Here is a 20,650-nt window from a genome sequence, read left to right as displayed (position 1 = left end):
TTGATGATCACTTCCTTCTCACTATCCCATCAATATGTGAACCGCTTTTTGGCTTCCAGAAGCTATTAGCTCAGGTAAAAAATAAGATCTTTAAGTACCCCCTGGTTTTCACAAGCCCTCGGACATCTCGGACAACAGTTCTTGTGATGTCTTAACATAACTATTTTTTTTTAAGAGTTCAAAATATAAGGCAATCTAACGATCACCAAGAACGACTTCTGTATTTTCATAACCAGTTTTACACTTCCAACTTCATATTCTTTCTCTTGTAGAAGCACCCCCAAGGTGCATAAGGTGAGGCCCAGAAAGTTCCATCTCACTCTTTATATTAGTACTTTATTTAGGGATGTAGGGACTGGATTGGAAAAGTGTCTGGGTAGGTTCAAAACAGCTGCGCACACAAAGAAGTGACTGTGAAGCATGCAGATGTTGTTTGGTGAGCTTTTATATGCACATACCTTTGTTTCTCTGAAAGAGCTCCAACTTTGAAAGGTTTCCCTCGTCTTGAAAGTGGAAAGAAGTTAAACGTGTAGTACTCGGGACAAGAATGCACATAGTAACCTGCCATTGAATGCTCCCTCTCACAATACACATCATTGTGTTCATTTCCTCCACATTTTCAATCTGGTGCATCTCCTTTTCCACTGCTTTTCATTCAGAGAACCTTCTTACTTGTCATCCTTCCCGAGGCTGTCTCTATTCCTTAGATGATCACTTGATTTTTCTCCCCCTGCCATTAAAGGGATTTCTCTGATAATTTATAGCCTAATAAATTTCTTCATGATAGATCACCAGAAGCTGACGATTGCTTAATACAATGCCCCATGATGACAGAGTGGAAGAGTATAGGCTCATAGTGATGCTCCATCATCAGCTAGCAGGGTGACAACTCTCACATCACTCTGTTTATCTGAGAAGAAAAGTGATGATAGATGGTGCTATCTTCCTAGGGATGTCCTAAAGAATGTGTGTGTGTGGATGGCATGGGGCACAGGAGTTAGACTTAACTACATACTCACTCAGAGGATGGTCATCATCATCATTTCAATCAGGTTAACCTTGATGGTGAAGTGTTTGGCCCTCAATGAAGACATTTGTAAAAGAGATCAGATGAGTTTTTCTTAGCTGGATAAAGGATCCAGAACTGTGATGGCTTTTATGGTGTTCCTTGCGTCTGGGAGAATGAATGTGTCTATGCTTTGTTTCCTACAATGTGGAAAGGAGAACGATGATGAGATAATATCATGGTTAAGAGCTCGCTTATGTTAGCTCATAGGCTGACTTTATAGTTTTATCATAGTGCTAGTGAAAATACTCAAAATATTTGCTAATGGATTCTGGGTCCTACTACAACTGAATAGAATGTTAATAGAAATTAATTATATATTTAAATGTCCAACTTAATATAGGATTTCTGTTTTTAAAATTCTAAAATGTCTGCTAATGGCTAAGGGTTAGTGGGAAGGAACATATAGTAGAATGCTATTGGTGCTTTTGGAATCTCATTCCAATTGTATTTACAGTTGAGCACTTAAATCAGTGACTGCCTGAAAATTTTAAGAAAACTAACTAACATTTCCCTAATTTGCTCAAATAAAATGATGCATTCAATTGTTTTGTTCTGTTTCTATGTGAAATGGATATTCTAATATATTTTTCATCCAATGCAACTTGAAGTAATCTATAGTTTTGAATGTGCTAGGACAAGCTGGGCATGGACACACACAGTGACATGCAGAGACAATGTGAGTAAACTTGTTTCCCAGGTGTATACAGCCTTTTGAATATGTGTATGTACCATATATATAAAATACAAAGCTCTGGACTATGAGTTTCTTAATGGACTCATATTAATGACTGAAACAGGGCAGGTGTTTAACAGAGGTTGGTCAAATATCACTGGCCACAAGTGAAAAGATGAGTAGATTGGATTCAGTAGGGACAATCCCCTAGTTGATATTTTATTATCCTCCCCAAATGCAAAAAATTCTGAGTGTCAGGAGAAGAATAAGAGACTGTGAGTCTTAGACAGAAGCTTAGTGAAACAGCAAACCCTCTGCCTCCTTTACACCAGAGAGGCACAGTGTAAGACAGTGTCAGAGGGTGAGTAGGTCAAAATGAGGTCTTCTTAAAAACATCCGTGTATGTTGTATCGCCATGTAAATCTACAAATCATAAGCAGAATTTATGGGATGAAACTGGCAATGAACGCTGTGTCAATGTCAAGACTAGGTTTCTACTTAAACCACACAGGTTTACTTAAAGTCAGTCTTCTTCAGACTAACTCAGATGGTCTAGATAATTTTGTTATACAAGAGGCCTATTGTACTGGGCGTGTTGCTTGACAGAGACAGACATCATCATTGTTGGGAGGTTTGGAAATGTCTGTCTCTCAAAGCCTTTTACTGTAACAGGGTCCCACACACAGAAAGCATATGACAGAGAGGTGAGGACTGGAAAGTCAACTCACACAACGGACCAAACCTGAAGCCCTGCCACCCACGTGGCTCTAATCACCATCAAACCTTGTTTAGCTGGAAAGAAAAACACAGGATGAACAGCAACAAAAAGACCAGGGTGCTAAAGAAAAGAAACACACCCCCGCAGGAAGTGGAGACGCCTGACTGTGTGTGTGGCAAAACTGCAGGGCCTGACCTGTGTTTTCTTTAACCTGGGGTATCTGACCTCCGTATTTTCACATACAGCTTTCTCTTCTAAGTAGCCAAAGAAGCAAATGACAATAATGTCGGTTATATGCCAACTCAAAACTGCCTGAAGAGCCAAAGGAAATTTAGCCTTACTCAAACTTTTGACTTCTCTGAGAGAGCAGCGTTCAGGGCTAATTTTTCACTGAGGAGGTTCTTCCCCTTAGTAACTAACAGTCAGGCCATCAGAACTGTCTGACCTGGTGATCTTCCCACTGTAGTTTTGAAGCCTGCTGGGTAACAAGTTACACTCCAGCTCACCCTGGTGATCTATAGAGCTGGAATGGCTTGCTAGATTAAATAGTGCTTCCTTAAAAACAGGATTCTTGGTGGTAAGTACGGGATGGCAAGGAAAGTTACAGAATTCAGGCATGTCAAAAGCATTATCGATGTTTTGCCAGTATGAGACCAGCCATGGTGACAGGTGGAAAATATTAAATTACTATTTTTGAACCTTTCTTCCTACTGCCCTCAAAAATTCTGGCACAGATAGAGCTATAGACTGCCGCCCTTACTAAAAACAAATTCTAAAAGAAAAGACAAGAATTACAAAGGAAGAAGTAGAACAGAGAATGAGAAAAGGACAAATTCCCAAGGAATATTCAAGTCAGCATCTGGATGTGTACAGTGTTGGGTCTTAGCTGAGCAAACGTTGGTTTTTCAGTGAAATAGTTTCTCTTTACTGGAAATAAATTGATTTGATGTCTTTGAAATGAACACCATTGGTTGACCCTTTAAAAAGATCTTGTGAAATGTCTGTTAGTAGGAAAGGGATAGAGTCCACTAAAATATTTGAAATTGAATTAGTCATATTAAAATGAGAAATTTTGTTAAATGAGTCTCAGCCTTTTATATATATATATATATCCATCTTCTGTTAAATGAACTGCTTTTGAAGTGTGGCTTGTACCAACTTTGTGAGGTAATTTGGGCTTCTTTCTTTTTCTTTTTCCAAAACATTCATTTACTTTCTCAGCTTGGGCAAACTGAATGTCAATTTTATAGGCATATAGTGCCTTTGTGATCTATGCTAAGTGGAAGTAAAAAGAAAGAAGAAACTACCATTCCTGTAAAACTTCATCCCATTACTCTCTCAAACTCAGGACACACTTGCGGTATTTGGGGAGCTAAGATGGAAAGTGTCTGTAGCATTCAGCTTTAGATTGCACCAATCACATTTGTTCTATGCTTTCAGTATACTGCATTTTCTTTTCCTGAATCTTTAATTATTTCAACATTCCTTTTGCCCAGCGACCTGCTAGAAGTTTTCCTAGATATTTACAGTAATAGTGAGGTGATACATCTTAAGCGATATGTATTTCTTGACTGTATTTCATTAACTGATACTGAGTTAGCCAGTCTGTGACCAAAGGAGATTGTAGTTTTCCAAGTTCGAAGAATATGTTTTATTAATTCTTTTTCAAATTCTTCTCACTCAGTGAGCAATTCAGAAGAAAAATGCTGAGACTCAGGTGAAGAGCACTTGCCAGACCACAAGAAATTCAGCTGCCCAGGTTTAAGGCTTTTTTCAGTCTCCAAAGAATTTGGGGATGAAAACACAGTTTGTAATGAACGTGTAGAAATTCTGCAAAAGTCGCGAGGCCAAGGATCCTGTCTGTCACCCATTTGCATGAAGAACCACTCAACAGTGTGTCTGTTAAATGAATGGTTCTCTTCTCTCTATCTCTTTCACCTCCTTGGTCAGTCTGTAGATAGTTTGCAGATGTCAGCACCAGGCTGTAAATAACCCAGAAGACAACACAGTTCTGACTTGATCTCAGGGGACGATGCTTTGCTCTTTTGTTTTACTCTTTCTTGTGCTTGAGTAGTCATGCCCCAATCATCCCTTCTCTTAAAAAATATATGTGTACCTGAGGGCCTGGAAAGCTTATCACGCCTGGTGAGTTCTCTGAAGAGTTTATATGTTGGTAGGTCTAGCATGATCTTTGAGAAATTTTGTTTTATCTGAGTTGCTCCCACTCTAAGCAGCCACACTCTAAGAAGCTCACACTCACAGCATCCCACATTTCTTTTACGCACAGATAATTTCCTTCCATTTTTCCCATTTGTCCTCCTTTGCAGACATTTCCTCACTCATTTTTATTGAAGCTAAACATCCTGAAGACTCACCATTTAGTATAAATGCATTAAAAATATAGTTTGTTTTTCAACATATTTATCTGAGCATCAAATAGAGGTAGCTTTATTTATTATTTAATTTAGTATGTAAAGATATGTGAATACTGTGTATAAATACATACAGACTTGGGGGAACAAATGGAGGCCAGAGGAGGATGCTAGATGTTTTCCCCCATCAGTCTCCACCTTATTTTTTTTGAGACAAAATCTCTTGCTGAACTTGAAACTCAATATTTTAAATAGATTGGCTGATCAGCATACTCCTGGCATCTTCATAGCTCCAGCCCTGGAGTTGCAGATATATACAGTCTGCCCAGCTTTTTGGTGGGTGCTGGGAATTTGAACTTGGGTCCTCTTGGTTTCATAGCAATTGCTTTTATTCACAAAGCCATCTCACCAACTCTGCATTAATAAAACCAGTTACCTAAGGATGTTTGGATATCTAAAACTATTGCAACCAAAGATTCAAGCATGCAGACTTAACTCAAGGACTGCTGTAGAATCCCATTCTGTCATGTGCATTTGTTTCTGTACCATACTGACTTCTTAGCCACAGTTTTATCATTTGCTTATCATTTCAACCTCTTGGCCTCAGTAGAGGTGTTCTGAATCCTTCTATCAGAAGACAGAAGTTTTTGTATAGCCATATAGTGATGTGTTGATTGTTTTCTGAGTACTTTTGAATCAGTTTTGCCAGGCCATTTAGGACCTTAAAGTATATCCTTAAGTTGTCCGTTATCAATGGGTAAAATATAAATATAATCCACCTTAATGTAAAAGTAAAATCTAAAGAAGCAATTTATCCTGTTAAGTTCAACCAAGGATGAATAAGGTAGCAGCTGCAGACCTAGGGCCTGGGATACCACATTGGCATTCTGAGAATCCTGGCTGCGTCCCCACTGACAGGAAAATCTTGCATGTGACCTGAGAGACAATCCAAATGTAACTGACAAAGGACCTGTGCGAGACAGCCTTGTTTGCTGGGGTGAGCATTAACTCCATGTGTATTTTCTTCTCTTCAGCAGATTCCATCAACTTCTTTGATTACCAGCTACACCATTTAACAGCAAGCAAAAGGACTTGTGATTCCCTAGAGCTGGGAGGATGTAGGAGGGATAGGCATGTTTCAGTTTAAAAGGACAGAGCTGCCAACAAAGGCAGGTTTCTATGGAAGGGGACAAGACCTAGGTAATTGTACACAGTTTTATATGTGATCACATACCATCCCTCACTACCATGCCCCTAGCAATGGGCATACCCAACCCCCCTTTTCTAGCTTCCTTAACTGGAGAGTTTGACATCAGCATCTCCTACTGCGTCTGTTTTGTTATAGTGTCCTTGTTGCTTCTGGCTCTCCTCACCCCTTTCAGCTTTTGTCTCCTCTGTGCTTATATGGCTTGGTTCCCTGACTATAATATTTGATGTTTAAGAAAATTTTTTGATTGGAGTAGAATCACAGTTTGTAGCCTTACCTCTAGGACATGGAATAAGCCTAAATCAGCCTGCCTACAATTCCTCGGGAGTAGTGGGCAGGAAGTAGTGTCCTACAGAGTGTGGCCACATTTTTCCTTCACTACACTTGTCACAGACAATAGATGTATATATTTGACGAATTGGACAGTATCTTCCTTCTTCACTGAACTTCACCACTGTAAAGGTGATGGTTACTTGCTTTACTCATAGTTAAACCCCTGATGCCTGTCAGAGTCTCTTTTGCACAGCATCTGTACAGTGTACATGTGCTTTGCTAGTATGCCTATTGAGTCATGGAAAGTTCTTAGATAGTTCTAACAAAAATATCATGGGCTATTGCTTTAAAAATAATTCTGCATAATTGGGTCTGGGTTACCTCACTTAAGATGCTTATTTGTAGTTCCATCCATTTGCTTGCAAATTTCAAGATTTCCTTGATTTTAATAGCTGAATAGTATTCCATTGTGTAAATTTGCCACAGTTTCTGTATCCATTATTTGGTTGAAGGGCATCTAGGTTGTTTCCAGATTGTGGCTATTACAAATAAAGCTGCTATGAGTATAGTTGAGCAAATGTCCTTGTTGTATGGTGGAGAATGCTCAGGAGTGGCATAGCTGGGTCTTGAGGTAGCACTATTCCCAATTTCCTGAGAAAGTAACAGATTGATTTCCAAAGTGGTTGTACAAGTTTCCAAAGTGGTTGTACAAGTTTGCACTCCTACCAGCAATGGAGGAGTGTTCCCCTTTCTCCACATCCTCACCAGCAGGTGCTGTCCCTTGAATTTTGATCTTAGCCATTATGACAGCTGTTTTGATGTGCATTTCCCTGGTGATTAGGGATGTTTACTTTGGAAGCTGTAACTTACACTTCTTGTTTGCTCAGGTAATTAATTTTTATTCCTTCTTAAGTCTCTGATATAGCTGAAGACAAGATAGGTTAGTTCTACAATTCAACTTAGTTGTTTAGGGGTTAAGATATTTTTAAGTCTAGATAGATGTTTTAATTTGATAAAGATGAGATATGATAGATATTGATTTACAATCAGAATTATAGATGCACCAGGATAGGAAAGATGTTTTCTTCAAGGTTGCAAAATACAAATAGCCAAAACACTATGAATGCAAAATTAATATAATTCCTGATGATATAATTCCTGTTTCATGGCTCTTCTCGCTGTAGGTAGTTCATTGTATATATGAATAATAATATAAATATATATGTAAAAAGGAAAAAATATTGAAAAATAATTCTGTAGAAGGACTCAGGTTTCATTAATGAGTTTGTTCTGTTTGTTGTTATTCCATGAAGCAGGCAAGGCCTGTTTCTAGCATGGCATCTGATGTTGGCTTTTTGACCAGACCATTAACGTCAGTGGGTGAACACAAGTCTGTTGAGATTACTGAGTCCTTCTGCAAAGACAGAACCAGGATAATGAAATACACTGGAACTATCTGGAACAAACACTTTACCAGGGTGGAAGAGGAAGGCAGTGATAAATGTTTGGCTGAATATCCAAAAGAGAGACTAATATTTAATCAATTCCCTGGCTTGTTATCAAGAGGACCAGTTACATCATCTGCTTGTTATTTAAATGTGCTTAAAAAAGCAACTGGCTGAGATACAAGGTCTTCCCAGTTTGGAAAACTCAGTCATAGGGAGTCACTTGTCCCTTTGGATGTGGCCCTTGTAGGAGGTCCATCCTTCAGCTGTGCAGTCACTGTCCTTGTGTGGGCATCAGTGAGATGTAGCTGAGAAGTGGTGCAGCAAAGCAGCCAAAGGGCACATTCTTCGTTCCACTGTGAGTTGAGTTGCTGAGGTGAGGCTTGAACGGGGCCATCTCTGCAAGATGCCAGAGTATCTTGAATGGAAACTTTCATTTTATGAAGGAAATGAGCCAAGGAGACCAGGTAAGAAAGAATACGGAGGTCAGCAGAGACATGCAAGGGCTGAGCATCTGCAGGCAACAAACTGAGAATGGATGGTAAAAACGAGTCCTGTCTCTGGTTTGATTCCATCAACAGTGTGAAAACTTATTTCTAAGGTACCTTGGTGATAAAATTTCTATGATCCTGACATCTCAAGACACCTTGGAGTCTATATCACTATATACATGTATTGTTAGACCAGACTCTATGATCCTAATGCTTTGTTAAAGAACTTCATGTCATTATTTCTGTCTACCTCTATGTAATACTTTATATTTTCCTTTGATGATTTTAGGTTTTCTTTGCCATAAAACACAACTTAGAAGTGTATTTATGCAAAAAGTAAGTAAATTTTCATTAAGAAATTGGGTGGGGTTCTTTTTTGTCATGCTTTTGAAGCTGTGTATCATTAAACGATAAAACTCAATGGCAAAAAACAAACCTGTTTCTCCTGCCCAAACAACACAAGGGCAGTACGACAAGTAAGTTTTAACGTGGAGCTGTTACACAGGAGGTGCTGCCTGCAGTCCTTCAAGCAGTCACTCTGTGGGTTACTAGACACAGATAAGGATGTGAAGAGAGAAGGGGTCCCTGGGGGAGGACGGACATTGAGTTGTACACTGTGGGTTCAGATATGCCATGTGGCATCTCGAGGTAGAAGCAATGATGCCTGCATTCTCTCAAATTTGTCTGTTGATAGTTTCACCCACCTGGTGATGATGCTTGCATCTGGTGCCCAAGACCTCTGTGCATGGGATTGCTGCCAATACAAGGGAGACCCCAGGCAGCCAGTTCATCCTTCTGCCAGGTGAGGGTACAGTGAGAAGACACCTGCTCTGAGTCAGGAGTTAAGTCCTCCTCACCCACTGACTCCACCTGTGCTTTCATCTTGGCTTGTCTATCCTCCAGGTCTGTGACAAGTAAATTTTAATTTTAAAAAAAGTTTTGATATTTTTAATTTAATTTTATTTCTCCCTTCTCTTTCCTCTCCCCAAAGCTTCCCATATACTCCTTCCTGCTCTCTCTCCAATTCATGGACTCTTCAGGCATTAATTGTTATTGCAGGCATGTATATTTGGATGGACATATATATTTCTAAGTATAACCTGTTGAGTCCATGTAATGTTACTTGAGTGTATGTTTTCAGGGCTGGCTGTATGCTTGTGTCTTGGAAGCCTCTAATCTGAAAAGACTAAGGCACACGCTTTAACACAATGCTAGCGGTTAGTAATATTGAAGCACTTGAGGACCATGTTGTATAGTGGTTAGGAGACAGGCTTATGAAGGCTGATGGTTGTTTTGAAATAATCATTTCAAACACTCACGGCTGGGTGACACTGGACTAGCTCTGCAACTTCCCCAAATTCAGTTTCCTTATGGGTAGCTGTGTGGTGAGTGTCAACATACACTTCAATTTTCCTTGACATGTGGGGATTAAATGACATAATGCCTGCAAGGTGCTTAGTGGAGAGGCCCATGGCAAACTCCAACTATACATTAGCTAGTATTATCATATTGCTGATGATGCCCTTCCTGGAGAAGCTGTCTCTGTTCTGAAAATGGATTTAGAATCTGATGACCATCCATGACTTTTCAACACTTCTAATCTTAATTTATGAGTGATCGGCAAGTCCCGCCTATGCCAGAAACTTGAATCATCTGCAGATCCTGATCTGATGAGAAACCGTGAAGCCTGGGTGTGGCAGCCCTCTGCTGTCTCAGGAGCACTCGGTTCACTGCAAGTCCAAACAAAGCGATTCTCGCTTTGGGCAGAAGCCACCGAGCAAGGAGATATCTGTTGTGTAAGAATTACAATTCAGACTTGTTTTTCAAGGTGTTCCATAATCTCAGCTTCTCTGCTGCATCCCAAGTAGCAGTGGGGCCAGTTACAGAGCACAGCATCCTGTTGCTGCAAGGAAACAAACACAAAGAAGAAAAGGAAATGTGCAACCTCAGGCTGAGTCAATAGAAACCTGGAAGAGAACTTAGGAAAAGCATGGACACAGCCATCTGTCCTTACTCTGTGGGAGGGAACAGTGGAGTGATTTAAAAAGGCCGCAGAGTTCAGTAACTGCCAACTGCTTGAGCATGCCCAGTGCTAGGGCACTCCATGCCTTTTTAAGATTCTAACTCAATCTCTCTAGGGACTAATGGACATATCTTTTAGGGAGCCAAGAGTGTAGAGAGAAAATTAGTCTTCCTCCATCCTAACAGTGGTTTGGATCCCAGCATTTCTGGGCTTTGGGTATAAAATTAGAGTGATGTAAAAAGACATCACAATGCCACCAACTTCATGGGACTGTAAGAGCTAAGCGAAAGAATGTGACTGGCTCCTATAACACTGAAATTTACACACAACTAACACTTATGAACTGAGTGCAATTGTATCATTATTGAGCTGTCTGTTTTTTAGTTTTTATTCTAATACTCCAAGCCATAGCAATGAATTGTAAAAAAAATCTGTGGTGCTGAAAAGATGGCTTAGCTGTTAAACAGCTAGCCTTATAGATTAAAAAAAAAAAAAAAAAACAAACCTCTGTACATTAATACTTTGGGTGTATGTGCCTATGTCTGTGCATGTTCCTATATGTGTAGGTACATGTGTGTACAGGTGCATAAAATTTTGTGTATGTGTATGTGTGTGTGTGTTCATGCATGTGTGTGTGTGTGTGTGTGTGTGTTGGCCTAATGTTGATGTAAGACATCTTTCTTGATTGTTCTTCATCTTATGTACTATGGCAGGTCTCTTACTTCAACCCAGGACTTACTGATTCAGCAAGCATCCTGAGAAGCTTTCTTTGAGGATCCTGGGTATCTGTCTTCTGAACACTGATATTACTGGCAGACGACCTCATGTGCCTGGTATCTTTGTGGGTGCTGAGGCTCTTAACTCCAGTCCTCACACCTGTGTGTGTCACCCACAGAACTATCTCCTGGGCCCCCAGCTTCATTCTTTTATACTTCTAGGGCCTGTTCTGAATAATGGGGATTCAGGGAAAGGTTTACCAGAGATGAGTGCATAAAAGGAGCTCATTCAAGAATGAGGGCGTTCTCAGACTGTCTTATGCTGCTGTTTTCCCTAACTTCCAATGAATTATTCTCATAGATAGCACTCTTATTTTATTCCTAGCTTTGCTAGGCTTTCCTTAAGACCTATTGAAGTGTGTGTGTGTGTGTGTGTGTGTGTGTGTGTGTGTGTGTGTGTGTTGAAAGGCATATATGAAGATAAGAGGACAACTTGTGGGAGATGTTTCTCTCTTTCACCATATGGGTCCCAGGGATTGAGGTCAGGTTTTCTGGCTTAGGGACAGGTGCCTGTATTCAGTAAGCCATCTCACCAGCCCTCAAGAACCATTTTTTGAGGATGACTCTAATGAAAGCCAAGGTAGTGGGTTTAATCTCCCTACAGTCATCTGGTCTAAAATTGTTCACACCTCGTAGGATTAAACAGGGTTGAAGTAATTTCATTTTTCTGAGAAAGACAGAGGAGTCAGTTCCAGAAGAGGCCCCGGGGAAAGGTAGGTCACTGGTTTCTGCAGGATAGAACGAACATGCAGTATGACGCGAAGCGGTGGCCTGGAACGGGGGATGGGACACTGGTTTATTTGGGAGCCTGGCAACATGAAGGACAATGCAAGTAGCAATGGCACGGCAACATGAAGGACAATGCAAGTAGCTATGACACAGGGAGCTTGCGGAGCCAGGTGTTCCCCACTGTTGACATGTGTGAAGCTCAGTTAGGTAACACTCTCTCTGCATCCTCTGAGGTCACAGCTCTTTCCTTGCAAGTTTTTTTTGGCAAAAGTGACATCCACTGGTCACACCCATTCTGTTCTATATTTATTTTGACTAATGAGATAATCATCCCCTGGGGCTTAACTGGTTGAAATCTGTAAATCTCCTAAAAGTGTAATTACCTATTCGTAATCCTTCTTTCCAATGTTGCGCAAATCTCATTAGTACATATCTTTTTATATTATTCATGTTATGGAAAAAATTGCCTTTTTGGTATTGAAAGAACAATTGGCAGGGAGAGACCAGGGTGTTCTGTTTGAATTGCTGGGTTCTAAAGAAGGATTGTGCTAAGAAGAGAAAGAGCTTCCCTTTGCAGCCAGTCTGGCCAGCCTTGTGTGAGCTCTGTAGGTCTGAAGGCACTGGTGTGGGCCTGGAATGCTGCAATATGCACATGTATATATGCCCACATGCACATGTGTTGGTGTGTGTGCACCAAATGCACAATAATTAAAAAGCAGCAGTATCATCTGCCTCCTGTGTGGGGTGAGAGAAGGGCTGTTTACTATTCTCTCTGAGACTGCTAATTTCTGTAGGAGGTGGCCAGTGATGACATGATTCTGGTCCAGGAATGGTTCTTAGGAAGGTGTGGCCTCAAGTAAGCACCACCTTAGGAGCGAAATCCCTACAGCCAACTTCTGATGCAGAAAACCAGAAAACCTTGTGCTCTTTTGCCTTACAGTCTATCTTCAGAGGGCAACTATTGCATATGATTTATGCATGTTTACAGTAAGGAGAGATGATAGAGTTTTAGGTAGAGATGACATGAACATCGATGGTATTTTCATAAATACCCTTGATTAGTCGATTGACTGTTGATACATGGTATGACCTTACAGCATGTAAAAATGACTTTGAGTTTTTTTTTAATTACCCTCTTTTTTTGGTTGACGAAGAGGTACTAGTAGTACCAAATAAAACTGTTTGAAATCGTAGCATTTAGGCTGTTGAGATAGCTCAGTGGGTTAAGTACTGGCCAACGTGAGCTCAATCCTCTGGGTCACAAATGGTGGAAGGAGAGCAGGGATTCGTACAGCGTGTTCTCTCATCTCCACATGTGTACCATTGCACACACACGTATGCCCACATGTACATGAGTCTGTATGTGCACACCAAATACACCGAGTGTAACAATTCGGAAGCAGCAGTATCACCTGCCTCCTGCGTCCAGTGAACAGGCCATTAGCTATTCTCTCCGAGTGTGCCGATGTCTGTAGGAGGTGGGCAGTGATGATGTTTTCGTGTGTGTCTGTGTGTGTGTGTGTGTGTGTGTGTGTGTGTGTGTTTAATACCTCTTCAGCCCATTTTGTCTGTATGCATCATCTCTATTCACAGCCCTTTTAGAAGCTCTAGGAGATCTTCTTACTTGGTGTGGTAGAACACACACACGCAGGAAGCCTTTGTGTGCCTTATTTCTCCTGTCGGTGTGGGCACAGTTTGGTTTCGCTAGTCTTCATGTCAGATACCCCAAGTGCTCTCAGTGAACTCTGCCTGGTGTTATGGCTGCTCTTGCTTAGGGAATTCTCTGGATCTTAAATCAACTAAGAGGTCTCTAGACAGGTCTACAAAGGTGTTGTCTGGAAGGACTAATAGAAGTTCCACCCTCCTCCAGAATGGTGGGCACCTTCCAGTGGTGGTCCGGCAGAAGGAAGTCTGAAGAAGAATCTGCTGCTAATTTGACTTTCTGTCTTTTCTCCTTGCTGTGAGTCCGTCTCCTCTGTTGTTGGTGCTGCCATGCTTCCCTGATGTCAAAATTCTGCTTCTTCTTATGTAGACAGAAGACCAGTGTCTCCCTGGGAATCCTCCAGGCCTTGAGTGCCGCATTAGACCTGCAGAACCCAATCCTGGCCTCATGGACTGAGCAGCTACTGGCTTCTCAGCCTCCCCAGTATAAAAACTTCTACTGTCAGACTACCTGGACTATATCATTCCAGCCAATTCAATAAATACATTACATCTCCCTTTCCCTCCCTCCCTCCCTCCCTGTTTCTCTCTCCCTCTCTCTCTCTCTCTCTCTCTCTCTCTCTCTCTCTCTCTCTCTCTCTCACACACACACACACACACACACACACACACACACGTGCACCCATACACACTTCTATTATTCTCTCAGTTCTGTTCCTCTAGAGAACCCTGTTCCTCTAGATACATCTGGTGTTTTATGTTTTTTGTTTGTTTGTTTGTTTTTGGTTTTGTTTTGGTTTTGTTTTGTTCTGTTTTTTGAGCACTGGCTTGTATCTGACCCTGCATCCTCCGGAACCTCTAGAGATGTCCAGGTTCTGTGCCCTGAGTGGTCCTCTTGCAGTGTCTTCAATTTGGCATGAAAAAATGAGTTGCCTCCAACTTTTCTGCAAGCCAACAAGGACAAGTAGTGACTGAAAGGCACAGATCTCAAGCTAATTCTTACAAAAACAAGACAATGCCCCCTCCTCCGACCTAAAACCCAACTTTTCTTTAACTCTAGCTTTTATTTTTTTTCCTCATTGAGGATGCTGGTAGGCAAATTCACAAAACCAGTACACTCGGTTTCTATGAGTGTGGCACAGCAGGTCCGACACCTTGATATGCGCATATATGTAATTATCTATGCAGAACTTCTGCAAGCTCTTTAAGGCTAGAGCTTTGCTTCTGCATATTTATGCCCCTTAAAATTCCTAGCACAGGGCCTTGGGTAGGTGCTCAACATATGTGTGCCGGCTGAGCAAGTGGACAGGGCAGACCTTGCCACCCGCCTGCCCAGAGGAAGGGAATGGCTAGCTCCTGTTAAGCTGTGAGCACATTCAAGCCATCTTCCTGCCTTGTTCCACTTCTCATGTAAGTACTGTTATTAAACTTGTAAATACTGCGCAGAAGGCTAGGGTTGGTTTGGTTTTTTTTTTTTTTTTTTTTTTGGCAGTGAATGAACTTCTTTTGTCTGCTGTCCCGTGAATATCCTAACTACTTTGTCACTTTGATCTAGGGGGCATTTCATCTTCACAAATGCAAAGGAGTTGGCAACCGCACAAATGTGTTCTATTTCCTATTGCTGTAAAAATCCATTGCTCTGGAGCCTTTGCCCGCCCCCTTTCATGGTAATGTGTAAGCCACTAAATTGCAGTTACTGGCTGCAGCCATAGTCATAAAAAAAAAAAAAAAAAATCGTGAATGCCATGTAGATTTGAGGGTTGTTCCACTAAAGAGTTCACAATGGCTTTACTGTAACTGGGCTAACTAGAACTTGGCAGCGGCTAGCCAAAGAGGGTGATACCAAGTCCCCTCCCCCTTCCAGGATGCAGGCCTGATCTTCTTGTATTTGTGCAACTGGCCTATCCACAGACCCAGAGCAGCTGGGAGGAGTGCCCCGGTGAGGACAACTTTCTCTGGGTCAGGTTGCCCTTTTCCAGCTCTCTTTTCACAGAGCTTTTCTTCCTGCAATGTGAAGTAGGTTACAGGAGAGCTTGTTTTCTTTTGCTCGTTGAAATACAGCATTTGAGGTCATGCTCTGAATAATTTGTGCTTGTTAGAAATGACTGTCATCCTCTTGAAGCCGTAACAAAGTGCTACATTTAAATTAAATTCAGCCAAGCAAAAACATCTTCACAAAATCAATAGGTCCAGGCACTTCTCAGAGATATGTGGGTTTTTTTTTTAAAAATGTAATATTTCAGGACATAAATCAACAAAGATATCTCTGAGGATAAAAAAAGAGTTGGCCATTGTTCATAAGGATTTGAAAGCATTTAGTAACATTTAGAGTTGAAAGTGTAAAGAGAAGAAAATATTAAATGTGATCATCTTTATTATTATTTATTTTTATATTTGGCAAAGTTTATTTTTTCTCAGTCTCCTAGTGTAAAATTCCAAATGCCTAGATTCTGAAAGATAGCTTTATTTATTCATTAAATCAGTAAGCCCTCAAGAGATGAAAGCCATGTCAAATACATCTTGAAAAGATAATTTGCATAAATGTGTTTCTACACACATATGCTATTGTCTTGTTCCTAAATGTGACATAAAACAGTGGGTGATCAATGAGATGGTGGCCTCATGTGCCAAGTAGAATATTTCTGTCAATACAAAGTAATATATGTGTTTAATAATAATCTTCATGGTGTTGGAATGAAATCCTGCTTCAGTGTCCAAAGAGTCCAAAGGCTACCATATTTTGCAATATTCAAGACTTAGACCTTCCATTTGTTCCCACACTAGACATATGAATATCCTGAGCCAGTAAACTTAGCTGAAGTCACAGAAGAAACGTTCCATCATTTATTTAATAATTTACCTGGTGGTTGCTCTGCTCTACTTCATATAAGTGATATATCAGTCTAATCAATCCAACAAATAAGTTAATTATTAGTATATACTGAAAACTTAAGCTCACAATAGTCATTCAAGTTGTTTGTATATTTGGTAATATCATTGTTAGTTTCTGCATTCAAAACAAGCAAAAGATTTTATGTTCAACCCATGTGGTTACCCTGAGCAGAGTTATTCTTCATGATTTTGACATTACCTAACGCAGAGTGTCTCTTATGCTTCCTGTTCTTACTGTAGTAGTCTTCGTGGATTTTCCATGCGTGCCACATAAGCAGAGTAGACACCCCTGAGCTTCATTTAATGGCCACAAAAGAAATACATCTTTATTTCTAGCCATCTATCCTACTCCCTCTTAATTCTTTTTTTTTTTTTTTTTTTTTTTTTGCCTGCCATATTGTCTTTACTGCACAGCCTTCAGCTAGCTTGACTTTGAGCTCTACATCTACCTCAAGAGTGTCATTTATAACAACTTGTATATTAATTCTTCATGCTCAAGAGTTTGTATCAAGATGTGATCTTGTGATAAAAGATGGTACATCCAATTATCATTTCATTAGAGTTCCAAAATCAAATTCTCTCCTTCTTACAGGGTCAATCTGCTGTGAGTGCCATCTCCAACCCCGTAGTTCCTTTCTGTGTTTACTAGCATGTCTACTATGAATACTTCTCAAACCTGATCATTATCACAGTCAGAAAGGTTACACTTCTGAACTCCACCCATCCAATTAGGCCTTTCTCAATCTATCTCCCCCAACTGACACTGGTCCAATTGCTCTACAATAGGTCTTTTGAATTTTATGCCTGAGACTCTGAGCTATTTGTATCTGACACACTATGAATTTAGCCCAATGACTTCAATCTTCTTTCTTGGTGACAATGCCATATTTATTTTTTCACTGTAGGCCAGTTGCTGTTTCAGCAATACAGTGAACTTGGAGGGGAGAGGTTGAAAGTATATGCTTTCATTTTCTGACATCCTTTGGATTTTGAAGCTCTTCCCTACTTACCATTGTGGAGAAGTTGAGTAGGATGCCATTTATCCCTGACAAGAGATATGCCATGGGATGGGGATGATTGGCTCACTACAGAGTCTTAGAGTGATACTGGGCTGACTGCCCAATCTTTGCTCAGTCCAGAGTGACTCTAGATGACCGACCTATGTGCCCATGGTTTGCTGCCAATTATCTTCAGTCGTGACCTTGGAGCACCATCACTTGTTGATGAGGCCATTACTTTAGATTGGCAATTCTAATTTTGTTCATAGGGACCTAAGCTTTGGAATAAAACCTCTTCTAAACAACATAAAATGTATTGATTATGTTATATTTTGCATGCTTAGATGGTTAAACTTAAGCCAGTGAAATAAATTATTGCTATCTCTTCTATATCATAATATAAAAAAGGAAAGATTTAATAGCTATTTATGGTCATAATGCTAAACTTATAAGACAGACTATTAAAAACTTGGAAAAGGCAAGTGAACCATTAAGGGGTTTTCTCTCAATTCTTGAGTTTGAATGATTATACCATTTGGGTTTATGTCTGTGCCTGTAGGTATGGGCTCCTTTTGAGAGGAAAGTTCACAGCTCAGGAAATATATCCTAGTGGCTAGAGCAGGCCTAGCTATCAGGCAAATGGACTCCTTCACTCAAAAGTCTAAACTGTTGGGCCAGCCTGTTTGAGTGGATGGATGGAAGGGTGGAGAGCAAGCAGTGCCTGTTTTATAGTTGTTTAATTATATGGAAATGATGCACAGCCTAACAAGGAATGTATTTGTGGAACATAGTAGCAATTCAGCCACCAGTAAGTGTGAAAGTCCTCAGTGAGGCAGGATCTTGCTGGCAGATGTGTGATGCCTTTTGAATTATAAAGCTTTTCTGACCAAGGGTCCAGATTTTGAAAGATTTGAAATGTTTTAACTATGAAGGATCATCAAACTTAAAAATACTGTTTGGGGGTGGGAGGAGGAGGGAAAAATACTGTTTGGAGTAAATGAGAACAGGATTGTGTCACATAATGATACGTTAGTTATTAGGTGTGCTAGTTAGCTTTCTGTTGCTGGGAAAAAATACACTGAGACTATGGTGGGTTCTATAGTAAGGCAGTACATATCTACTGGCACATACTGCTCACAATATACTGGGAGGGCGGGTTGAGTAAAAAGAGAGGAAGGGATAGAGTCTCATTGGTGAGAACAGGCAGCTTTGCCATTGCTGTTTATTATTATTTTCACATGATACAAACAATGCCGATCACCAGGCAGGTGTGATTGCTGAAGGAGTAAATGCAACTCTAGTAAAGAAAAACTGTCTATATGTAATGGGTGGTGCTAGAAACAGGGGCAGAAGTTGAGGAATGTGGACCATTTAAAGTTTTAGTAACTCAGACATCTTAGCTCTAAGTATGTTTCATAACTATTTTTGCAGGACTGTGTGACATAGATATGCATGCAAAAATAGGTACTTTATAAATTCAGAATTCATGGGTTATCATTATCAGATTTAATACTCTGAAAAGATAATGTTGGACGGGATCTTATGAAGTTCATAGACTCACTTAGAAAATATGAGGCAAGAAGATCATGGCAAGTTCAGGGACAGCCTGGGCCACATTTTAATGATGTCTCAAATAAACAGAGATGTTTATAACTGATATTAAATTAAATGTTAATTAATTTAACAGTTAATGACTGGTATTAAATTCTATGATAAAAACTTAGAATTTAAGACTGTGCTGTTTTAACCTACATTGTTCTTGAGCACAAAATATTACAGAAAAAAAATGACAATCTAACCCTCTATAGAATTTACAAATCTTCCTCTAGTGTTGCTATGAAAAGAGGGAAGTAACTGAAAAAAATCTATTGAGTCTGAGGTGACACTAAACAACTTTCTATTTGTATAGAGTAGCCAGAGGTCAAAGAAAAGAAAACAATCCAATTTTTGTAATATCCTTTGATTTGGAAATTATGATTCTACATTTTGTTTCTCATTTTAGACATTTGTAAAAACCAACCCTCCTTAGCACATTAATTAGCTTCAGGTCTAGGCGCATCCTCTGTCATTGAAGCCAAACAAGGCAGCCAAGTTAGGGGAATGGGATCCAAAGGTGGACCTCAAGGGTCAGAGAGGGCCCCCACTCTAGTTGTTTGTGGACCCCCATGAAGACCAAGCTGCACATCTGCTACATATGTTCAGGGTCCTAGGACCAGTCCAGGTATGTTGAACATTTCTTTAAATGCTTTTGGCCATTAGAGAGTCCTCTTTTGAGATTTCTGTTTAGCTTATCACCCTTATTTTTTAATTGGGCTATTTGGTTTGTTGATATTTACTTTCTTGAGTTCTTTATATATTTTGGATATTAGCCTTCTGTCAGATGTAGGGTTGGTAAGAATCTTTTCCCATTCTGGGGCCAGGGGCTTCTAACCTGAATGATCCTAGGAAGCCAGTAGGTCTCCTCTGGAAGGTGAGTAGAGCCATGGTCCTGGTAACTCTCCTCAGGAAGATGGGTAGGTCTGTGAGCCAGTGTCCTCAGCAAGGCAGGTAGAGCCATGGGCTGGAGGCTGGATCCTGATTATATACTTTAAATTTTTCATTTTTAAAGATTTATTTATTTCAATTTTTTGTATAAGTACTTTACATGCATGTATGTATGCACACTATGTGTGTTCCTGGTACACATAGGTCAGAAGAGCCTGTCAGATCTGTAACTATAAAACTGGAGTTATAAATTGTGGTAAGCCACCTTGTGGTAGTGGGAATTCAACCCAGATCCTCTGAAAGAGCAATAAGTGCTTTTAACTACCAAGCCAACATTCCAGCCCCTAAATTTTATTCATGATCATGTACATATGTATATCTTTGTGTGAGTATGTGTGCATGAGCACAGGTGTCCACTGCAGTCTAGAAGAGAGCATCAGACTACCTTAAGCTAGAGTTACCGGAGCCACCTGACATGGGTACTAGAAACTGACCTGAGGTCTTCAGTTAGTGAAACAAGTGCTCTCATCATGGAGGTGTCTACCCAGCCTCCAATTTTAACTTTTCTTCCTTTTTACTAATTCTTCAAGAAATTCATACAATGAATTTGAATCATATTACCCCACCCCGCCCCCAACTCCTTCAAGATCCAAGCCTTCCTTCTCTACCCATCCGACTTTGTGTCATCTTCTCTTTCAAGGCATCAGTCCAATTTGTGCTGCTCCTGTATTCTTGGAGGTGTGGTCATGCTCCAGAGTGATGTTGATCTACCAGGGACCACACTTCTCTCGGCAGCTGTCGATTATAGTAGGGAGGAGTGGGACTTTGTGGTCACCTC

The sequence above is a fragment of the Acomys russatus genome, chromosome 1 (assembly GCF_903995435.1).
Source record: "Acomys russatus chromosome 1, mAcoRus1.1, whole genome shotgun sequence".
NCBI classification, from domain to species: Eukaryota; Metazoa; Chordata; class Mammalia; order Rodentia; family Muridae; genus Acomys; species Acomys russatus.
This window is presented reverse-complemented; position numbering follows the sequence as displayed.